The sequence below is a fragment of the Psittacula echo genome (assembly GCF_963264785.1).
Source record: "Psittacula echo genome assembly, chromosome: 6".
In the NCBI taxonomy this organism is placed as follows: Eukaryota; Metazoa; Chordata; class Aves; order Psittaciformes; family Psittacidae; genus Psittacula; species Psittacula echo.
Window position 1 is genome coordinate 47123650 of NC_137743.1, and position 10314 is coordinate 47133963.

The following is a 10314-nucleotide window of genomic DNA, read 5'->3' on the forward strand; positions in this document are numbered from 1 at the left end:
AGCCAATCAAGGGCTAAATCTTTTATTCCTGTCCTGGCCAAAATGCCAAACAATTATAATGAGAATTTTAGCTGCTAAGTAATTGAGGAATTTAACCCCGTACTGCTGGAATGCCTCCAAACAAACAAAAGAAGAAACCCAGAATACACACACACACACTAAAAAAAAAAAAAAAAATTTACTTTTCTTATTTCACTTTACACAAAAGGATAAAAAAAATAAAGCAAGTTTTCCATTTAGAGGTAGCGTCCATCAAGATTCTGTTCCATAACTTGATTCTTATTGAAAGATTAGGGGGAGGGAAAAGATTAAAAGATATGTTCCCATAAAATAATGGCAGCCTTTTCATGGCATCATGAAAAAGAGCAAGTGACCCCTGAATAAACACAGCTACATGGGAGCGGAAATGACACAGCTAGGACTAGTTGAACCTGGTTTCACTACAGACAGATGCACTAATTAAATACATTTTGTTTCAGTGTTCAGGTATCTTTTTAAGAGTCACTTGAGATTGGCTCAGTGGGGAAATAATACCTGGAAGCTTTCGTAAAAGCCACTTAGTAATACACAGGTCCCAAGCAATAAGGGCTACACTTTGACTTAGAAGTTGTCACACAAGCTCAGATCTACAACTTTGAATTGAAAGCATCTCATCTTCTGGCAGCAAATGCTACAGGTCAAGAGATGCCAGAGAAGACAGACATTAGAAAATCTGACCACCAGGTTAGGTGAAAAAGCTTTTTGCACAATCTTGTCAGGATTATGTTGCATCATCCACATATTCTTCCCAGCTACACCAATGTCAACCTGGTTTTCAATCTTGCCTAATTCCCTGCATCTACTGATTGTTCTGTACAGCACTTTGTATATAAAAAGAAGGGAAATGGGTTATAAGAAGAGAAATAGCTTTAATTTACCCTTTACCCCTTCTTCAACCCTTGAATACTCATTTGATTTTGGTTAAGAAATAAAAATTAAACTTCTCATCTGCCTTCTCATGATCCTGAGTTATTTCATACACAGTCTTGTCAAAGAGGCCTCCCCATGCTCCCTCTGCAGAGGCACCCCTAAGGTCCCCTCTCACTCACCACCCCACAACCCCCCCAGACCTCTCCTCCTGCAGCCGTGTTTCAAGACGGTTTTTTATAACCTCAGGTGCCATTCAAGGATACTGGTTTCCATTTTACAATGTATCCGTTTTCTGCTTTACTTTCATGAGTATGCCACTTTTCAGGCAATCAGGCATATTTTATCCAGATATATTAAACCTTGAAGTCAACACTTTCCAGTAGCATAACTGCACATGGGAGAGGCACTGTAGGATGCCACCTCAGTTTCTCACAAAGGCATACATACTCAAAGCATAATCTTTTTTTCTGACATCAGTAACACAAGATGATGTTGAACAGACCAAGCACCAAGGCCTTCTTCCTAAATTTTTGTCCTCTTTGGATCAAGGCCACATCTGTGCTTGGAGGACAAGTCTGGATAAGGCAGAACTGCTGCAACATCCTGTTTCCCCCTGCTGCCTGGGGAGCTGAAGACTGCTCTGAAATACACACTCTCAACGAATTCAGCAAGAGATGCTGATGTTTAGCATTTTTCAATGTCATGAGTTCACACACCTTGGAGCCTGCACTGTAAGTGAAGCAAATAAAACAAAATACCACAAAAAAGAAACCCTCCTGGTTTAGGGAAAGCTCTATTAGAACAATGATTAAAAAAATAAAAGTGTGGCAAGGAACCACACATGCCTAAACCACAAGAACAGATTAAGCCTCAAACAAACAACTGGCATCACAAACCCATTGTGAAGACTCACACCACATGTGCAAGTATCCTCCCTCCAGCCCAGGCAGGAGCATGTGCTTGTTTTACCCTCTCTTCAGTGCAGCCAAACACTGACCTCAATGGGGAATGCTAAAAAGTAAAAAGATACCAAGTAATGTTGAAGGTGCCACCAAATGAAAGCCCATTCCACCAGAACACTCCAGCTGTACTCCAGAATATAAAAAAAAGCAAGCAAACCAAAACCCTTCAGCTAATCATATGCTCTTCTAATTCTGCATTTATGCTGTTTCAAACACTACAGTTCTTTTTTACTGTATTTGACTCCATTCTTCATGGGGTTTGCCTTTTCTTAGGAAAAAAAAAAAAAAAAAAGAAAAAAAGGCTAACTGAATCACCTTATCTCAAACTCAATTAAAAGAAGGGGGAGGTGGATGGGAGAACCTTCAGACAGAGATTAAGCCTGGAAAACTTCAGCCTGAAAGGTGTTTTGAAATGTAAGTAACTGAAAACAGAAAGCAGGATGGAAATGCTTAGGCCAGCTTTAACAACCACGGGTAGTATGCCAGCCATAATAAAACACTATCAGTGGGGATTTTGAATTATTATACAGTGAAGACTTAGGCCTTACAGAAACCATAAATATCAGAAAGTTCCTTGGTACATCTCATCTTGAATTCTTCCCTGATTAGCTGCTTTGTGTAACCCAGCCCGCCCTTGTCTCCTTCAAGTACAACCAAACCCTCTTGTCCAGAGGGACTGAGCCTCATCCCGAGAGCAACCACTACCTGTCCTTGTGCTGCTGGAGAAACTGCTTCTCAAAAGCACAAACCAGCCTTCTCTGCCTTTACAGTCAGGGTCAACCAGGCTACCGGCCCAGGTTTGCCCAGACCAAGAATAAACACAGAGCTTTCTGGATTCAATCTCTACTCCTAATTCATGTTGATTTACGTTAATGAAAACAAGGTGATTACTGCACAGAAGAGCCTTTTGCCTTTCCACAAAAGTACCTTAAAACCAGCACTGAGTTCAGCTGCAAAGAGCTGCTATTTGGAAGATAATTTTATTATTTTTTTTTTTTATAGGTGGACTCCCCCTTGGCTTTAAAATGTAAAGAGACACCTTTGCCATAGGAGTCTGCTCAGTTATGTTTGCATATCTACCGTTGCAAGTGCATCTTTGCAGAGTTTTGCCATTACTGTATTAACACTCCTAGGAAGAGAGCTCATTGGCCAGATGCACACTGGTGCGGCCAACCTGGCCAGCTTGTTCGCAGAGACATCTCTCACCACCCCACTTGAGAGTGTGCACCGACATCGGTGTGCTCATGCCCTGCTCTAGATGCCTACTTGCACACTCCATTGCTCACCTTACAGGAGCACCATCTCAGCACGCTAAGAGATGCAAGGGATGCAGACTACGTTGCTCTTTAAATATCTCTGGGGGGCAGCAGGATAGGCTGGCTGCGTGTAGTACTGGCTAGGCACACGATTGGCGCGACTCTTCAGACTACCGCTGCGCCTGGTCCTATAGCAAATCCAGCATGCTCCACCGCTTGCTCCACAGGCACTAGCAGCCCTATCTCTGTACGGTTAACTGATCCTGCCTCCCAGCAAGTCGCCTGGTCCTTTTCCCTTACGCATCCCATTCAGCCAACAGCACCTTTCTCTCCTGACTCCATCACAAGTGTGGCAGGAACCACCTCCACCAGCACCAAACCTCCACTTCCCACAAGGCCACCACCTCTTCTCCTCCAGCTCCAAGAGGCGCTCAGCACGCAAAAGCACCTCCAGGGCTGCAGCCCCGCCGGGTTCTAGCCCCTTTAGCGCAGGCCGGCGGAACCCGGGGGGGAAGGGGCAGGCAGGGCCCGCCTAGGGGGGAGGCAGCTCCTCGCGGCACAGCTCCGCCGCTGGCCGTGTCCCCCAGCACCAGGAACCCCCCGGGGCTGCAGACAATGGGACCGGCCCCAGCGTTCACGCTGGGGATCCGCGGCAGAGGCAGGAGCCACCCCGGGGGATGCTCCCCCCGGCTCCGCACACCAGCGGCACCTCCAGAAGGTGATGCTACTGCGCGGCCTTGGCTCGCCTGGGTTATTTTTCCTCTGGGGGGTAGGGTGGGGTGGCTGCGGGTTTTTTCCGGCTGGCCGGGCGCCCCGGCTGTCGGGCAGGGTCCCTTTTAATTGTTCCCTGCCCTCCGCGAAGGCTGCAGGCAGTTTCTCTCGCCTGGCGGGTTTTTCCAGGCAGGGTCTGGCTACTGCAGCGCAAACACGCTCCAGCACAGCCAGGGAGACCGGACTTTTTCGCTCTTTCAGCCAACAAACTGCGTTTTACATTTGAATAACCCACAGCCTCCCGCTTGCCTGCTTGCCTCCCCGCTTCGAAACAGCCCTACCCGCGGGGCTGCAAGCCTAGCTCCGGGGGTGCCCCTGCCTCTCAGTCCCCACTCCACCCTCACTCAACTTTCCAGGAAGCCAAGCGGCTAAGGGAGAGGGGACGGATGGAAAAACAGAGGGATTAAAAATAAAAAAAAGAGGGGGGTCCGAAAGCTGAGGTCTCCGTTCTCCCCACCCCACCCTCAGCAGACCAGTCCCATACACGTACCAGGGCTGCGGCGCGGCCGGCCCTCAGCTCACAGGAAGGGGCGATGCTGGCATGGCTCGGCTGTCTGCTCTCGGGGAGGGGGCAACGGAGGGGGACACGGGGAGAGGGAACGGCTGGGGGCGAGGCGCGGTTCACGGCCCGGGCCCCCGCGGGCTGGCGGCTCCCATGGCGCGACGAGCCCAGGCGCGGGAGAGGGAGCCCCGGGCCTCTAAACGTGCTCTCGGCGGCGGCGCGCGTCGCCCCTGGCCGGACCCTCCGGGACGGAGCGGGGAGGGGGCGGCTCGGCGGGGCGCTCGCCGCACCGAGCCCTCCCGGCAGGCGGCAAAACGCGCCCTGGATCCCCGCGGCTGGAGCGGGATTCGCCGCCCCCCCCTCCCACCGCCGCGCTGCGGGGCGAGCCGCCGGCGGCAGCACCGCAGGGGCTGGCCCGGCACGACCATGAGGAAAGCGGCGAGGGTGGCGGCGGCCCCCTCGGAGCAGCTGTCGGTGTGCCAGGCTGGCAGCTCCAGGAAACATCTAGCAACAATGAAAACAAATAAAACGGCGATAATAACACGAAAGGAAAATTATTCCGTTACTTGGGGAGGCCGCGGTTTGACGCCGCATACCTCACGATCAGCAACGAAGGTGGCACCGTCTGAAATCATCTTTTTGTTTTGTTTGGTTTTTGGTTTTTTAAGGCTGGAAGAGGTAAAGTCTGATCAGCAGCGATAGGTTCGCCGGTGGGCCTGACCCCCATCTCCTTACATGGGCTATCCAGGAGGACCTTCAGACACAGACACCCACCCTGACCTGGCCGTCCCACGACTGGAGCAAACACGCCCAGAAGCATGGGTAAGATGCTGATTAAGGAGGAAGGGCTGCTGAGCTGCTCTCTGTCCACCAAGGAAGAAGAAACACATAATGAGCCTTGCTCACCTCATCCGTTAAGAGCCACTGATGATATTTGCTGCTCCTTCCCAGAGTTATAGTACAGTGTTATAGTAAAAGGAAGAGTTGGTCCAGTGTTCTTACGCGTCTCATTATCACTACAGCCTTTTGCCAAGTGGAAACAAGGCCACCAAGTCTAATGTCTCTTCAGACTGCAAAACAGATGTTGGAAATGGGATCTGTGAAACAATATACCCAAGCAGTACTTTTCTTAAAAAAGCTTCATTATTATTAAGTCTCTCTCTTGTAGTATAAAGCACTTCAAATGTGAAACAGCCCATTAAAATGCAAGCCTGCAGAGGGATTTTTCTGTTGCATACAAGGGAGCAGCACTGTCCACGTCCATTCTATGAAGATGCTTTAAATGCCAGTGTTTTGCTATTTTAATTAACGTGAGGGAAAGGAGAAGCAGTGGCACAGATTTGCAGAGTTTATTGTTACTGTTAAAGTTCAGTGCTAGTGGGGAGGTAGCCCATTACCAACCTGTACTTCCTCCATCCTCTTCTCTACTCCCCTTTATTTTCTTTCAGTGAAAAAGGAATACACTCCGAGAAATCTTAGTCAAGCTCACAGACACTTCAGATGCAACAAGGTGAAACCAACAACACATACATCTGAATTTTGAATATTGGCCTGATCAGCTCTCAGTGGCAGGTAATTTTAGCAATGTACATGAGTTCTCATTGCTGAGTGTAACCATACCATCTTCTCCTCAATCTGACACTTTGCTGAAAAGACTGCTTTTCTAGAGGACTAGCAATCAACACTTCTGTAATTCCAAAGCCCTGCGCTGCTAGAAGTAGTAACACAAGCTATTTTTATAAGATAAAGCCATAGATTATTTGAGAAGTAAAAGAACAGTTGCTCTCAAAGTGCTGCAAACAGCTAAATTAAGTAGTAGATGGTAATAATGTAAGAGTTGTGGACTTGAACCAAATGCAGAGTGAGAAATCAGTAACTTGAAGGAAAGCAACAAGAAAGGAGAGCTAGGGCTTGATGAAAATAAGCAGCTTAATTGGAGCAGCCAAACACGAACATGTACAATCACAGCTCCTCTAAAAACATGCTAAAAGCTAGGAAACAAACAAGAACTAACAATTGTTCATTTTCACAGCCACAGACATATATGCTCATGGTCTTTTTCAACACTAAAATACCCTAGCAAGCGAGTAAGCACCAGGTGAGTCTTTCCTGGCAACACTAAGACACTCAGCTTACCAAGACGAGGTGATGCTAAAGGCTTGGAGAAAGATCCCACAATAATGACTGGCTGGGCAACAAAATGGTGGGTGAAATCCTTTCAAAGTGAGGTACATAGTGGGGGAAACATGGAAATCACAGGCTTTGAATTAGCCACTACCATTCAAAATAGAGACCCTGGTACTGTGACAGATAAGTTCTGTGAAACTGTTCTGCATGCTTGAGTGTTTGGAAACATTACAAAAGAAGGGGAGAACAGAACAGGAAACATCACTACACCGTCATTATTTAGTCCAGATTTAGTGCATCTTGAATATAACATGCAGTTCTAGTATGCTTAAAAGCTGGAACTTAAAAAGGCACAGAGAAATGTGGCAAGGGTGGCCAAAAGCACAAGCAGCTAAAATACACCAGTATTTTTCACCCTGGAAAGAAGGCAATCTGGGCAAAAGCAAGAGCAGCATGGAAAGCCTTATCAGAGAGTGAACAGTCACTGTTTTTCTGAAGTAGAGGGTAACAAATCAATGTAGGAAATAGACACATTGGAACAGAAGACAGCTACTTCTTCATGCACTGTGTTGTCAAACCGTGGAACTCACTGTTACAACACATTGTAGATTTTTTTAATCTTTACAGGTTAGATTTTTTAAAAGCAAAATTAAGTGAAGTTTAATCAAAAGCTATTTAAGACAAATATTATTTTAGCTGTATATTATACTTGCGGATGGAAGAGTAGAAATAGCCCTGTATACTACTCAAGCCTTTTTTCTTGTGTATGTGCTACTGGTTACTGTCAGAGATAAAGTTTGAAGCTAGTGGAACTTCAGTCCAACACAATGGTACCATCCCTGGGTTCTTACCCAGAAGAAAATGCAAATTGGTACATACCTGCAAAATTAATAAAACCAGTCAACACAGTACCAAGGAATACAGTGAAAACCCCCACAAAGTAGTTCCGCACTGCAGGCAGGTCTGGCAAAATCTGAGTCTGTGGTGAGTATCAGAGAGCTGTGAGGGGTAGCTGGTCTCTGAGAGACAGGGAGCCTCACATGACAACCAACAGGGCAAAGACCTCACTAGCCAGCACCACTGTACACACACAAGGCAAACAGGCCAGGCCTACGGGTGGTATTCCCATGCAAAAAGGAGTCCAGACAATAAATCAGCTTCCAGAAAATGAAGCCAGTCTGAGGCTGAATTAAGAAGTCAACCTGCAAGTCAGATCTAGTGACCCAGTGGGTAAACAAAATTAGACACAATGCAAGAAGCTACCAAGCAGGGTCTATAATGACAAAAGAGAACCAAAACTAGGCTCTAACTCATCAGGGAATATACCTTACTCAGGGCTGGGCTTAAATAAAGCTCCTGGACCTATGGGTAGAGGATGTAGGCAGAAGTCCCAAGTGCAGCTGGTCAGGTCCACTAAGACCTATTAGTGCCCTCAGAACCCTGACCCTGGAAACAGAACTGTTCGGGTATGCTGTCATTAAATCAATCCTGCAGAATCATCTGGATCAGACCTCTGCAACAGATGCGGCATCAGTTCAGGCTAGGGAAGGTTAGACATGTCACTGATGATGAACCTAAGTTAAGCTCTCCACAAACCAAAAGCTCCAGGAATTACACTGCAAAGACACTTATGCTGATTTATAAGGGAAAGATTCAATCTAACCAGGCCTATCTTGGCTAGCCCTGCCTTCTTCATAGTGGAAACGTGATGCTGAGACATTAAAGTTTGCTCCTTCTGTGATTATACATCATGGATTAAAGCATCTACCTTGCAAAGCCTCCTTCATATTTATTAGCTCAGACTCCAATGTGACAAAGTGACTAGCCTGCTCCTGGACCAGATATGACCTAGGAACCTATATGTTGCACTGATGTGGTGCTGTGCCTGTGAACCCAGCTGAACACAGGCCAACCACTGTCAGTGCCTCTGTGTTTGTAATACAGATGATCAGATAAATTACCCACAACATTGTTAGTTGGCAGTATCTGAAAGAGTAAATTTTTGAACACCATGAGTTTAATGCAAAAACTCTTGAATCCTAATTGTGGTTTTGACAATTACTTCCTCCTTTATTCTTTTTTGGCCCTGGTTCTGTAGATAGTATCTACGTGCCTGATTGGCAGTGAAAGCAAGTTAACATTTGTAAGCATGCTGAACACAGATAGTTTAAGCATTTATACCATTTTACATGAAGTATGGCCAAAAGTGACTATGATTTAATCTTATGATGCCCATTATACAGGTCCATTTAATTTATTCTAAATATTTCCTATCAGATGTACCTGAGCTGTGGCGGGCAGCATTTTGTCCCCAGTTTCTTTTTATTGGAAATCTTGGCCCTTACTTAATTGCATGATTGTGGGTAAGCAACATAAAGCATGAGTGCAGAATGACTGTGTTGTGCCTGGGTAGTAAACACTACATTTGGGAAGACAGGGCTAATTCTGCATGCACCAACCTGGCATTTTTGGGTGCTTCAAGTCTACTGTACTTTTGCAGCAAGCCATGTGATACCTGAGGGTATGAAATGCACACCTCTTCCCTGCACCTGAAAGAAAGGAAGAGAACTGTTTATCTAGAGAAATTTGGCATCACTGCATTTGCAGACCGAATGACTTGAGAGAGTCACGTATTTCTGTTTCTCAAAGATCTTAGTGACATACTGCAGGTAAGGACTGTTGGGGTCCTGAGGGCGCCAATAGGTGCTAGTGGCCCTTGCCAGCCTCACCTGGGGCCTCCACCCACACATGCGGTTCATGGGCCCAGGAGCTCCATTTAAGCTCAGGCCCGGGCAGGCAACTACTCCTTGGCTCAGCTATAAGTGTCCTGTTTTGGGTTCTGTTGCTGATCTTGTTTCTTGTCTGGACCTGGCTGCTAGATGACCTTCAGACTTGTCTCCAGTATTGTTTTGGGCTTTATCTGCTGCTGTTCCTCTGGATAGGCTTTAGACCTCCTTTGTGCCCTTGCTGTGACTGTTGATGGAACCTGTTCCTTGCACCCAGTTCTGTCTGTCCTGCTACAGGATTATGCTGGTTGGTAAATATACTACCTGTGCTGTGGTCACCCTTGGCTCCTAGCTCACCTCACTGCAGGAAGCAGTGCTGTTTTGTTTCTTGGTGGCAGAGATAAAGAGAGCTTGAGATGAAACATTAGTAAGGAATTGAGATTTGCTTGAGTGTTTCCAATCTTCAAGCCTGTTGCAGAAGAAGGAAAAAAATTCTCAAAGAAGAAATCCTCAAATACCTGAGTTTCATGTAGGAAAAGTTGTGTACTCTTGGTGGGTTTGGATAAGGTTTGGGGCAAAAGAACAGACAACTAGATAGATGTCACTTCAGATTGGTAACTAGTAAAGACCAGAAGCAAGTATAAAGTGGTGGTGGGGGGAAAACTTATTTCTGATGTCTATAGCCCAGAGGCATAACTCTTGAAGATAATTTGTACAACTGTCTCAAATCAGTTTGATGTAAATCAGCATTGTAAAAGCACTGAAAATAATCTTTTTGGCAACAACTGTCATGAAAATAGCTTATCTAACTTTAGACTTGATAATTTATTTCAATTGATAAATATTTGAAATATCTTTATGAAAATAAGCCTCTTCAACAACAAAAAATTCAGACACAAATTACAGCTATTTATAAAACTATCTACCTGCTTGAATTATTCCTTAAGTTAGCAGCTCTGCTCTTGAGCATCTTGACTTTAATTGTCTTCCCCTGTTTATCATCAATCTGCTAGGGAAGGATGATGCAGTGTCAGGCGTAAGTGTAACCTGAGTGGCATTAA